Source organism: Pan troglodytes, chromosome 21, assembly GCF_028858775.2.
Source record: "Pan troglodytes isolate AG18354 chromosome 21, NHGRI_mPanTro3-v2.0_pri, whole genome shotgun sequence".
Lineage (NCBI taxonomy): Eukaryota > Metazoa > Chordata > Mammalia > Primates > Hominidae > Pan > Pan troglodytes.
This window is the reverse complement of record NC_072419.2, coordinates 29,091,718-29,105,598: the sequence shown is the minus strand read 5'-3', so window position 1 is coordinate 29,105,598 and position 13,881 is coordinate 29,091,718. Positions and strand designations below refer to the sequence as shown.

At 47.5% G+C, this 13,881-nt stretch overlaps 1 long non-coding RNA gene across 2 annotated transcripts in view; it reads left to right on the top strand.

The window, feature by feature from the left end:
• The first annotated feature begins 626 nt into the window (after positions 1 to 626).
• LOC100611392 (uncharacterized) overlaps positions 627 to 13,881 on the top strand; it is a 31,322-nt gene continuing 18,067 nt past the window's right edge. The window contains exons 1-3 of one of the 2 annotated variants that reach the window (XR_129313.7): positions 627 to 930; positions 11,575 to 11,666; positions 12,648 to 12,775. This is a non-coding gene — a long non-coding RNA (uncharacterized LOC100611392). The remainder of the gene's footprint in view (positions 931 to 11,574; positions 11,667 to 12,647; positions 12,776 to 13,881) is intronic. The other variant, XR_008541196.2, reaches the window with a different exon arrangement.

Genomic DNA, 13,881 nt, shown 5'->3' with positions numbered 1-13,881 from the left:
AATTGGGGAGGGGGGGATCCGGAGGCCACAGCCAGCAATCAGGCCGTCTCTCCTCCTAGCAAGGACACACACGTCGTGAGCCCGGCCTGAAATGTGTTTCATTATCACATAAAAGGCTCCCGTGGCGAAGGAGCCGAGAGGCAGGGCCGGGGGCCGAGTGGGGGACAATGGAGGCTGAAAGCGCTGCCCTAACCTGCTATGTTTCGTATGGCACGCCCATTGTGCGAGGGTCGTTTTAAACTACTTAGCGCGCCCCCCTTCACTGATCCCGGCCGATAAGATATAGTTCTGTCCGAATACATAAAAAGGATGTCGGGGAGCAGGCGCTTTCGGAGGCTTTTCTGTGCTTCTTGTGTCTTTCACGCCCCCCTCCCGCTTAAATCCCTCCCCTAGCCCGGGTTCCGAGCTTATGAGCTCACAAATCGCCACTGCGCGCTTTCCCCAACTCTACTCATTGTGGGGTGCAGAGACTCTCCCCCCTCCTTTTTTTCCTTTTTTCCCCACGCCTTCCGCGCGCCGGTTTAAGCAACCATGATCTGTGAATAAACAAAGTCTGTAAACAACCGAAAAAAACATTCTAGATCCGAATTCCAGGAGGGTAAACTTTCCATGCCACGTCACACTTCAGCAAATTTGCACAGATATTATATTGCCTCCCCCCTCCTTTATTATTCTTTTTTTCTTTTTTTTTTTTTGCCAGGATCCCATTGTACTTAACTGAATTTTATAACGCTGATCGATATCTTGGTAAAATATTCATTTTTAAACTAGCGGGCAGTGAAATCTTTGCTTTGTGTGCTAAAGTCAACAGTCGCTTGGTTTGAGCTCAAATAAATGCGGGGATGCCTCGGCTCGGAGCAGTCGGCCTCCTCCCTCCGCGAGCTGGACGCTCCGCAGCCCGCCCGCCCGCCGGCCCGCCGGCCGCCGCAGGTAGGGAGCGCGCCCACCCGGGGGCCGCGCCCGGCTCCCCTCCTCAGCGTCCGCACCCCACTCCTGTCCGCTCACCGCCCCTCCCCCAGCCAGTCCTTCTCCCTTCCAGGGCTCGGACGCCCGGGCGGGCTTGGCTGGTGGTAAGCTCAGCCAACTGAGACTCAAGGCGTTGGGTTTTTTTGCAGGGGGTTCGGAAAGTGCATGACTTGGAAGGATGAGGGGTCGTAGAGTTGCAAACTCAGACCGCTTAGGCTCTGAGCTCAGTTAGAGGAGTTTGGTAGGGCCCCGAGGAAGCCACACAGGCCCCTCGAGCGGCTCGGGTCTGGGGATTCGATCTGAGAGCAGCATGTTTCCAGAGAACAGTGGAGGGTGGGGTGTGGGGAACCCCCTTGGCCCCAGAATCTAGTGTGGGGGTCAGCAGAAAATGATGTGCTTGGTGCATGGGAGTTTGAAGAGGCTGAGGCCCGAGCATGGTGACGCCCTCCCTTGGCGCGCAGGGGTTCGAGTCCAGTCTCAACTCTTTCTCGGACACAGGCAGGCCGAGGAGACGATGGGGATCGGCATCAAGCAGCAGCAGGGGAGGGGCCGCGCCTTTCTAAGAGGCGAGTGAACCTTAGCTCTGGCTGCAGGAAGCGGCTGGTGGCCTTTGCGCACAGCCGTGCTTGGCGGCAGGCAGGTTGGGGAGCCTCTGGGGTTACGAGCTGGGTCCAGGAGAGAAAGTCAGAAAGCAGACGCAGGGCCATTTATCATCGCATTCTCCCTGCAACCCAGTCGCCGATTTCCCCCCTTCCACGGGCAGGAGCACGCTCGCGCGTGCCGGGCTTGCCCTCGGGAATTCCGGAGGAAGAGAGTTTGTAGGACCCAACAGAACCAGCCGCGTCTTTCCGCCGCCTGCGGAAAGGCGTGGACCTCGGAAAAATAGTAGTTCTGCTGCTGCCCCTTGAAACCTCAGGACTCTCGGTTTTCGAGAGCAGGGTATAATAAAGTTGTATTTCCCCAGGTGTCTACCAGCGCCCCCCCCCTTCCCTGCCCCCACGCCAGATCCACATTCTCTCTGGGGTCTTTACTTTAAACGCCTGGGTAGCAGGCACTGTGAGAGGCCCGTGCCTGGCTGGGTTACTTTGGGTCTTTGGTCTGATGCGACAGGGAACTGGCACATGGAAATTGCCCACCACCCCCGACCGGAAAGCTTTTCCCATCTGCGCCGCAGTCACCAGACTTCGAACCCAAGTGGGCAGAAATCTGCTTCGTTGTTCAGCAGGGTCAGTGTTATGTAGTCACCTTCCTGTGTGGGGACCCTTGGTGGCCCCTCCTCTCCTTCCCTGGTGCCTTGGGCTGTGCGCCCGTGTCCACCGCACCCGAAGCCTGCTGGGGAGCGCGCCCGCCGCCCTCCGAGCCCCGGCTCGCCTCGGGTGGCTGGTTATCTTCGCTGAACATGATGGGACGCCTGCAGGACACACGGCAAGGCTAATCGTTTTTAAATAATTAATGCCTCCCGTTCCGCTGGTAATGCGCGGCGTCGAATCCTTCAATTACTTGTCATTAGACGGGTGTCGCCCCACGGCCTTCCCTCGGGCCTTTGATGGCCCCAGGTCCCCTCGCCCAGGCCACTCCGCGACCTAATTCAAAGGTGCCGTGCCTTTGAGAGCCGGGTACGGAGTAGCCATGACCCTTAATTCAGTGCGAGTTTTGAAAGAAAGACCCTCGCTGAAGAGATGTAATCTTCCAAATGGCCAATTTAAACGCCCAATCTTTATCGCCCGCCTTCTCCCCAGCTTCATAAAGAGAAGCCGCTCCTCAATGCTTTGGGGGCCTTTTAATGTGGGAGGGGGGCGGGAAGAAGCAAGAGATAAGGCTCAATATGGCATAGAAGGAGGCGTTAGCCCTAGGAGGTACCTGAAGTTACCTGGGGGCAACGCGTTTTCTTCGGGGCAGTGCATGCTTCTACACATCCGGGGGTCTGGAGGTGGCCCTGGCTTGGAGGGAGGGGTGGCAGAGATGAGATCTGGAATGTGCAGACACCAGTTATGTTTCAAAAGAGCAGCAAGGCCTTTTCTGACTATGCACCTTCACCCTGCAAGAGAGGGCAGGAAAGGAAACATTTTCCTCCCAAACACCATGAACCTGGAGTTGCAAGCAGCCCGTTCTGGCTTATGTCCGCAAAGTCGTAGGCATCAAGTCCTGCCATACAGAATAGACCACCTCCACCCCCACGCACACCCTAGTGCCATTAGCTCCAGTTTGCTGTCCCTGCTGTAGCAAAAGAACAAGATTTCAGACCTGAAATCCTACTGGGTAGGGGACAGCATGGACACCAGCCCTGGAGGCAGCACCATGGCAACCAGGCCAGCCAGGGGTTGTCGAGTAAAATGTAAAACTTTGAAACATACAAACAGAAAAAAATAATCAATCCCCAAAATTTGCAACTTGACTTAATTACACTTCTTGCTCTTTCCTTCGCAGTCAAATATTCTTTTTACAGTAAATAAAGACTCAAGGGTCTAGGGATCTTATCTTTATCTTTCCCCTTCTGAGCAAAAACAATGCACTGTATCTTCAACCTTCCTTAAATGCGAAGACATCTCCACTCTAGGCTTTATGGTTAACTTTAGATCAGAAATTTACTGTAGCCACTATCCCCAGCTTTCCTCTGGGAAGAGGTAAAAGGAGATGGGGGATGGAGAGACAAGATAGTGAGAATCTATTTTAACAATGGATGGAAAAAGGATGAAGGCCTGTGACCCACACCCTACCCCCACCAGGGTCCTGGGCTGTTCTTTAGGTCTTCAGCTCCACACACGTGGCCTTTCTAGAGCAAATCACCCTGATTGGGATTTTTTGAAAAATTCTTTTTTGATGGGAGGCACCGGATGTGGGCAGGATGTTACAGGCACCCCCAGAGACAAGCAAACAAAAATAGCGTTGAATGGATGAATGTCCTCAGCGGAGCTCAGCAGGGTCCCCAGCTCCCGGCAGGCCTCTTCTCCCTTTAACAAAACTCCCAGGGAGTTCCCTACCCTGGAGCACTCCAGGGGGTGCCTCGGAAGCCTAAATCCTGGGCCATCTTCCCCATTCTGTTCACAGCCTTCCTGCCCACTCTCTTATCCCTTTTCTCCTTTCTTCTCTAAAACAATCATGTGTGTCCCCAGTTGCCCCCTCCCGCTATTGTATTTGTTGATGACCTAACACGCTCACACCAAAAGCCACACACAGAAAACCAACAACGTGGGATGGGAGGAGAGACCAATTATGACTGAGGCTAACAAGCAGGGAACACCCAAGTTGAGGCCGGCTGTCTCCTGGGAGACTGATGGAGGCTTATTTTACAAGCTGTAATTCCGTCGCAGTCCCTCTTGCTAGACTGGAGGTGATGCCTATTCTCCCCTCCCCCTCAGTCCCTGCACCCTTGGGGCCTAGTACAGATCATTTGTATCCTCTGCAGAAGAAGCTGCCACCTCGTGCTAAAGTACCACTCATGAAAAGGTAGAGAGGACAGGGAGTTTTTACAAGCATACCTTCACACCAGTGTGCTTATTTTTTACGTTAGTTGCTGTTTGTCAGAGCTCTGAGCTCACTGCCAACATTCACATGGACTGGTCAGATGTCATTGTCACCACTCCCCCCGCCCCCCGCAGGTTCACATTAAAAAGCATTGACTTACTTGTCCTCAATCTCTCTCTAAAGAAGGGGTGATATTTCACTGTTAGATAACACAACTGATAGCTGGGAGTGCTAAAAGAAGCAACAAATTAAGTTACATTCATTCATGCAAAGCTAGAGGTCTCACTTCCCACCAGGGCAAGTGCCTGGGGTTTAAACCGCTCTTGTTAATCAGAGGCAGCAATATTCCCAGCAGTGTCAGGAGATGATGCTGGCAATACTATACTTTCTTGACTTAAACATCATTAAATTTATTGAGAGAGAATATTTCAGCCTCACAAACGTATGTGTAAGGGAAAAATACTGGCGTGTAATGCAGCATTATAACTTTGTGACGAGAATTGTTTACTGTTTTTTAGTTCTACTTGCTTATGTGGTTCAATCTCTGCTTCTTTAAATGGTTGGGTCCTAGTTTATTTTTTAATGAGTAAATCAGCTTTCCCATTGTTTCAATGATTTGAAAATAATAAGACACAGGTCCAAAAATAAGCAGGGATGTTTTTGAACTAGGGTTGGTAATGATCTGAGCAAATAAAAATAGGATTGCATGCATGTGAATTTTGACTTGGTATTTAATGAAAAATATAATCTCAATTTATTATTCCTTCTATTTTTATAAAGCAGAAGTAATTATATATTGAATTTTGTTGGGAAATTGTTGCTTACTGAAAGGAAAGCATATATATAATTCCTAACTTGAATTCATGAATGTTAAAAGTGCTTTATTTGAAAATATAAAACAATCTTTGGAAGTATTTGGAGGAGAGGGCTTGGAAGGCACTAAGGCCTGAGGTAGATAGCTGGATAATCGAAAAGGACAGATGACGATTAGATGACGTTTTCTGTGAAGGAATAGGGTGAGGTTCCAGGGCAGGAGCTGGGTTATAGAGAGCTTCATATGGAAATCAGAAGCATCTTTAGCAAAAAAGTCAAGATGTCAACATGTGCACCCTTCAGTATAAAATATAAAGCTCTGATCAAGCTTTTTGCCTGCTTTACCTCCACAAACCCATTTTAAGTTTCAAATAAAGGAGATCAATTTCACTATATATTTTTCATTTGTTCTGTGATTCTGAGCTACATTGATCGGGGCAGTTCACACACAGAAAGAAGTTGTAACTTCAACAAATCTATCCCCTGCTAGTTGAGAAAATCCTCTCCAGAAAAGAGAGACTTTTCCTTCAGAAAAGTTAGTCAATTTATAGGCAGAAACTTTGTTTTACCATTTTAGTGTTTTCAGTGGCCTTCATGCTCCCATCCACGCCCTGCCCTCTCTTATTTTGAATGGAAACTCTAATCAATCCAATCACAATTGAGTGGGGTTCTCCTAGGTGCCAGGAACCATGCAAGGTATCTTCCTGAACAGGATCTCTTTTAAGCTTCCCCATGTCCTGCTGGTGGAAATCATAATTTACAGGTAATGGTCTTGGGCCTGAGAGAAGTTAGGTAACTTGCTCCAATTTCACAGCGCAGCTTTGAGCTGGAGTCTTTCAACTCATATTCCCTCAACTTATTCTGGCTTCCCAGGACTCTGGGGCACAGACAATTCCTATTTCAATGAATTAGGAGGCCGGCCTTCACCAGAACTCCAGAATCTGGAAAATGAGTAGGGACATCTGAAGTGTTAGGGGGAGGCTGGAAAGAAACTGGAAGATCTCAGAAGAGCCAGGCTTTGGTACCCCCTGGAAGGATGGCACAAACCCCGTGGACTGTCCTAGAAGAGACGAGGATGGGTGATGTCTGGGATCAGGCTGGATTCTCATACTGTCTTCTGGGGTAACAGTCAGAATTCTTATGTGGCCATGGTCCCTCGAAGTTGGGCAGAAGTTCATTCAGTCCTGGACCACGCTTTTCTCCCCACTGATGCTTCCAGGGCCAGATAGCCAGTGCTGGAAAGTAGGAGGCAGCAAGCAGGCTCTTACATTGTGATTAGAAGGAGAAAATGCCAGAGAAGAGAGAAAATGTCAGGGGCAGAGACTAAGGGCTGACATATAAGTTTAAAACAATCCACATAGCCAAATCATTTCTGAGCTACAGCCTGTCTGCCTTATTCCCTACCGAGGGATTCTGGGAGCAAGGGCTAGGAATGTCCTAAGAGGCTCTTGCCTCTGACCTCCCCCTGACCTGCACCTGGTGGCCTGACAACCCAGGTGACAGCATAGCTGGAATGCATACACCGCCCACAGCTGGTCCCCAGCACGCCCTGGCCCCAGCCCCCACGGCAAGCCTCCCCCTCCGACCCCTCACATATATGCCAATGCAGATCTCCATAAACACCTACCTCTGGGGTTTGCCCCTGAATAGGATGCTGGCCTAGGCACATCAACCTGCAGCCCTCAGGGAGGGAGGATGCTGCCCAGGACCCAGTAGGCCCGTCGCGTACAAGAGCACCACTCCAGCAGAGTGCATCTGAGTGTGCATGTGAACAGTTGCCAAGCTTGTGCCAGGCTCCGGGGACACAGGGTGGAAATGAGCACTAGCCCTCCTCAAATCAGGGCTCAGGCTTGGCTTGGAGGTCTCCTTTACTTTTCGATATCCGGGAAGCTAAGTTCCCTGGCCTGTCCATTTTTAGTGGTGTGAGATTCCCTGCAGACTTAGCATCTTCCATTTCGGCATTTCAGAGACAGGCAGACAATTGGATTCTAAGGCCAGCTCCTCACGTGTTGGCATGTGTATGGCCAACTCTTGGAAGTGAACAGAGTTCTAGATAAAATTGTATTCTCACTCCAAACTGGACAACTGAGTGTTAGACTAAGGTTGGGACACAAGAATGACACAATTACCCACAATCAGATTGTGTGCTGAGCCTTGTAAAGATGGCCAGAGGGGAGGAGAATACTAATTTTGGGGGCTGTTTATGGGGGTGAGACAGCGGGGGAAGCAGTAGCCAATCTGTATTTTGTCCTCCTTCCATTTTAATTACCACCTCCCCCAATCAGCAAAGTTTACCAATTAAAGGCCAATCTCTCTTGATTTCTTTGCTTTAAAGGACATTTCGATTCACCCAGGCAGACAATTAAATCCCCCTCTTGCCTCTCCCTTCCCAGAGCTCAGGAACAAATGCATCCCTATCTCTTCCCAGCATCGAGCAGTGGGAAGGAGTTGATCTCAGGTGCTCACCTGCAGTTATCAGAATGCCAGACTCATTTAGGGAGCTCAACTCTGGAAGCTGAGGCGATCCTTTCATTGATTGTGGCAAGCGTGGTTTAGATTTTGCCTTTGCTCCGTAAACAACTAAAAGTAACTGCATGATTTCTCCCTTGCATTCCACAATCTCTCTCCTCCTTCCCTGCCTCCTCTGTCTCACACACCACATGACACACACACACACACACACACACACACACACACACACACCCCTTCCCTACCTCAGGCTCAGGCCTCTGGGCTCTTGGTCATCATGAAAGAACAGGCAGATCACTATCCCTGTATAACACCCTTTGCTAAGCGCCTCCCCACTCCCAGCTGCTGGACGTTTTGCAGGGGTTGGGGTGGGTTCTGTGACTTCTTCCTAGGACTCATGACTCTCCCAAGGTGCACACCCTCCCAAGTTCCCAAGCCCCCAACCATGCCACATCTGGAAGTCTCCACCTGTCTAGAATGCTTTCCAGAGACTTTCCCGACCATTCCTCCCTTGCCTCCCTTCCCCCACTCCAGCCCTTCTCCCTGTTTCCTGCTGCAGCTCAGACCCAGTTCAATGCAGTTGAGGGTGGAGAACAGATTCTGTCTGAGGGGCAGCAGCTCTGCTTCTGGCTGAGGTAGCCATGTCTCAATACAGATCTGTTTTGGGGATGAAAGCAAATTAAAATGGCAAACTCACTCAGTGACGATCAAACTTCTAAGATCCTTAACAAGATCTCCATTTACTCCTCAATTACTAATAGAAAAAGGGAAAGATGTACTCTATTGTCCACCATTTGCATTCTCTGAATAGACTGTGTGTTACAATTAGCCCCCTTCATTAGCTCCATCTCTAAGAATGGGTTTGCTGTGAAGCAATTGTGAGGAGCGCGCGTACTCTGCCATCTATTTGTGTAAAATAAAGTAGGCATAATTGCCAGTCTTCCAAAACAATAGAAAACCTTAGTACAAATCCTAACAATTATAATTTAAAATTTAATAATTCTTTTTTTAAAAGCCAAATGGTGAAGAATAGTTTTCTTGCAGACATTGGACAGTCAGCCTGCCACGAGTGTGTTTTTTAAAAAAATTAAGCGACTTTCTCTTTCAAAGTCTGTTGTCTTTCAAATGGAATTTTTTCTTGTTTGCCTAAATGCCTTTCATGTGATAAAAGATATTTTTCAAATTAGATCACCTCAATTTAAAATACACTTACCTATTATCAGCCAGCCTGGAGCATAAAGCATTTTAAGAAGTCTCACAGATCTATTTTATTTTTTAGGATTTAGAATTTTCACGGATCCTTTTCATTTTTAAGGATTTTTAAAATAAAACAAACATTGTAAATTCTTAAGATTTGAGATAGAAATATTGCTCACAGTATTGAATATTCCACATTAGTCAATAGCAAGCAGATAAATATATATTTCTAAATGAAGGGTAGCTCTGGAAATTAGACAGCCATTTTATTACATAAGGTATTCTTGGACAAACCAAAAAAGTGTGTCCTCACTTTTTCCAGCACAGTTTCGTAAATGGAGTATAAAATGTATTTGGAGTTTTGATAAATTTATTAGGTGCCAAACATTTCTTTGCACAATGTCTGTCTAGTTTGTGTCCTGAGGGCAAAACAATGTGTGATATTCTTGCCTTACAGTTTTGTGGTAGCTGCTCACAGGCAGGTCACACCATCCTACTTTCATTGGCATTGGCAGTGCTATTTTGTTGAATATCAGTTTTGATATGACTAACGCTTATTTCTCAATTTCACCTTGCATTTTCTTCTAAACTTTATGTTTGATAAAATAGCTCAATACTGGTAATTAAACCTCTCCTTATAAAGGTATATCTATACATTTCTCAATGCTTGTCTTTCTAGCAATGAAATCCACATTAAAAACATTTCTGGGAGAAGATAATTTCTTTGTTATTTTTGGATTGTTTAAAACTATTAATACAATATGGAAAAATAATGCCGGGTAAAAATAGAATTGATTCTATATCAAATAGCAATTTGTTTCCTTTACTGCCTTCCTTTTTGCAATGTCTGTGCAGGTCTTCCCACACCTTGGCTAGTTCAGTAGATATATTCAGTTTAGATATATTTTAGTTCGTCACCTCTGAAGCTCAGACAAATTTCCGGGCCAAGTTTTGAAAAATAATTTAGGAGAAACTTGCAGATATTTTGAGGACGCGGCGTGTAACCTCCCATGGCACCGAGACAAGCGACATTCTGTTTGGTGCAAGGGGGGAAAAACACGACCTAACGGTGTTTACATGTGTATTCAGCCATGAAATTGAGTATTATCAACGTTGAAAAAATGCAAATCAAATTAAAACCAGAGAAAATTGTCTTTGGAATTACAGCGGCCTGGAGCCCCCAAGTGTTTGCTTAAATTGAATCATTTAGAAAAGAAAAAACATCTAAACTGCCCCTTCACTATTCTCTTCCGCCCCCACCCCAGGCACGAACCTTGTCCTTTAATTCTACCATGAAATGTATCAAAGTTGAGGCACAAATAACTCTACCTAGGACAAATCACGTTGCAATATATATATGTGCATATAAAAATTAAATGCCTCCCTCTATCTAGGTGTTCACAGAGTCGGACCTGCTTCCGAAATAAAGCAGCACTCCCTTTCCTCATTCCTGGGTGAGGCCCTAGCCGCTGGCTGGCGGGCTGGCTCGGCCTCCCCGCGAGTGGCCCGGGGACCTGCAGAGCAGCCTTCCTTGGGCTCAGGCTGCGAGAGCCGGAGCGGGTGCTCGGGCTCCGGGAAGGCGGCGTGTGCCCGGGTACCCGGGGCCAGGCAGCCGGGGCCGATCGGGCGCGCCGAGGTCGTCAGAGCAGCCGGCCGAGCCCCCAGTCCCCGCGGGTCCGTGGAGCTGTCCCGGTTTGGCGAGCTCCGGCTGCCGAGATGCGCCAAACGCGGAACCCGGGTTGGCCCTCTGGGGGGTTCTTCTCGCCCCCTCCCAACGCTCACTTCGCTGACATAGCACTTCCAAGGGTCTTAGTGGAGGAGGCCACGAAAGGAAAATGCCTGCTAAATGTCACTGGGGGTCGGGGGAGAGATCGAAAAGAGCACGAGGCAGAGGGACGGTCATTCTTGCTTTTCCCCCACAAATTCTAGAAAGCGCAGGGAACCGACCCTAGGCAGCCAGTTCACACCGGACCCGGCCTATCCCACCCCAGTCGCCGCGGGCTCTGTCAGCTGTATTCCTCTCCCGCCCTCCCCATCGCTCTCCCGTCTCCGGTAACACTGGCGAGTCCAGGGTTTCTCCTGCAGGTGCCAAGGTCGGCCCCGTCCGGATGAGCCCGCTGGGCACCGCGCAGAGGAGGGCCGGGCGAACAGGCAGACGGCCTTGGGTCAAGACTGGGAGCGCGACCCCGCTGCGGTGGGAGCCGGACCCAGGCAGCCACGCCCACCAGTCTTAATGGGGGACACCAGAGGGGGCTAGAATGGGGGGCGGGATGCTGGTGACACCAGCGGTGGCTAGGATGTGCTGGCACGGCCCTGGAGACACTTTTATCTCATTTAGTGACCTCAGGATTTTCGTTTCGCTCCCCCAGCCTGCACTTTCTCCTCTTCGAACACTCGTCCACCCTGCTCCAGCCAGAGCTGCACCTTCTCCGACCCGGTATCTCAAAAGGAGCTCGAACTCCTTTTCCTCTGGGGAGGAGAAAGAATGGGTGGCCTCCGCGTCACTCTGTTTCCCTTCCTCCTCCTCAGTCCTGATAGAATCGAAGGGCTGCCCTTTTTCCAGAAACATAATAACTGCATTCCAGCTGATTCCGATGGGGGCAGGGGGCGGAGTAGTGGAAGCCCATTTTTATTTGAAACCTATCCCTATATTTTCCTTCCCAGGAACCCCTGGATAAAGACCAGCTCAACCATCGCTGAGAAAACAGACCTAGGCTTCCCAGGGCGGTTAACCCGCCGGCCTCTGGGCAGAGACTGTAAGTTGGGGTCGTGTTTGGGAGACTCGGGACCCTATTTCCAAGGAGAACTGTGGGGGACATGTTTATGTTTGTTGTTTTCAAAATCAAGCAAAGGAAACAACAGCCAATTAAAATGAAATATTTTTATTCCCCTCGCACGTCGTCAGTGATTTGCCCCCAGGGATTCACAATTTTCCCAAGCCTGTTAACGGGTGACAATGAGTGAGTGCCTCCTGTAATTTAATTTTCCTGTCACACTAAATAGAGCTACATTGTAAACCTTAGATCTACTCTTACTGATAGGATCGCCTTGTTTTGCCATTTGCACCATAAAGACCCCCAAAAGGGACACTGTATTGTGACCTCTACTCTTGAATTATTCAAGAACTTAATGACATTTTCCATTTTAAAAAGGGAACTAATTGCCATTGATGCAAAGCATGTGACCTTCTGCGGGTACCCAGTATGAGAATGTAACCATCTGTATGTGCATAGAAGGCTGAAGAAGGCGGGTGCAAACAGGAAAAACACATGCAATCCTAACGAGCTCAAAATGGACACTGGAATCAAGCGTAGGGTTTAATTTCACCCCAAACCGTGACGCATAGCTCCACAAAATTCCCTTCACCAGACCTAAAGTCTGCATAAAACCTCGCATCAATTCAGGCTCGTTTTGGGGGACATGACATGACATTTTAGCTAGGACTGGAACATTAAAAATTTTGAAAGCCAGTATGCCTTTATAAATGTAAAATCACTTTGATGTCAAGCAAAATATCTAATAATTTGCCTCCCTTCTTTTGTGGCTCTTTAAAATTATTTATTTCCTCAAAAAGGAAAAGAAAACCCCATAAATTGGGATGGAACCGCATCTCAGTATTTGCTGTTTGAATCAGTCTTGAGTTTCTAGGAAAGCCGTTATTGAAATTCTTCACTAACTAGAATTATCTCGCTTCAAATTACTTGGAAATGGATGCTTATCTTTTTTTTTTTTCAAAGAAAAGACAAAACAAAATAAAACAACAACAAAAAACTCCCAGTGTGTTTCCTACTCTTCTTTTTCTTGGAGGAAAGCAAAGGGAGAGAAATGGACTTCACCAGTGGTCTTTGGCTTCATCAATTCACAGGTCAGTGTGCAGAGATTCTGGGATGCTGTTCCTGGTTTATCTGAGTCAGTCCACAGCAGGTATTAACCACTTTTAAGGTGCAAGTGGCATCAGGATGTTGGTAGCAAAGCACTTTCTTGTGCTGGGCTGCAGATGCTTCTTTTGAACTTTGAGTGATGCTTGGGACAAGGAATGGTCATTTCTTCAGGGAACAGACAGCTCCTTTTAGAAGGAAGCTCTCATAAACTACCCCCTCCCCGCTGGCTTCATTGAGAACTAAGTATCCTTTCTGTGTTTGACTGTGAATCCACATCTCTGTCTTGTAGAATTTCTGGAAAAGAAAAATAAAGTACATTTGAACAGCTAACTCGACTTTTATAAACACCATGTTATATCAACATGTTTGACACAACTGGTGCTGGTGCAGCCGGAAGTTGTACAAAACAGAATGCCTGACACTCCCTCTGTTGAAGTGTATCAAATGCTATTTTAAAGGAAATTGCCATAATACTGTTATTACCCCAGTTATGTAACAGAGCAACTGTTTTCATATTTCTCTAAAACGAACCTGTTTCCCTCCCTGGTATCATGTGCTTTTTGAGTTCTGTGACATGGTAGGAGAAACGCAGAAAAGATACATAGTTCTTATTGTTAAATAATGAAGACATATTTAATAAATATACTTGAGACATTTTCAAGTCAAGAAAAACAGGGATATGTATGAGAGGAGTGGCCACCCACCTTCTTGCATGTCCCCTGTGATAAAAGCAATGCTTTATGAGTCAAATGTTAATTTAGGTTTAGAGATTTTTCACTTAGTTTTCTGCATTTAAAACATTTTATAACAATTTGAGATAGACTGTAAGACAGAATAAATGATAAACGTCTCTCATAGCATTCTGTAGTGTTATAATCCAGGAATTTTTTCACAGTGACAGTATACTTTCAAAATGAAATTTTAATTCACTGTTCAAGTTGTCATCATGGATAAATGACAGTCATGTTTCTTTTCATTTTAAAAAACAACTATCTTGATCAGGGAGCACTTGAAGGACACGTTAAGTACTGTGGAGATCTCGGTGTCTTTAGGGTAGAGCAAAGTCCTCTTCTGGCCCCATTCCGAGATC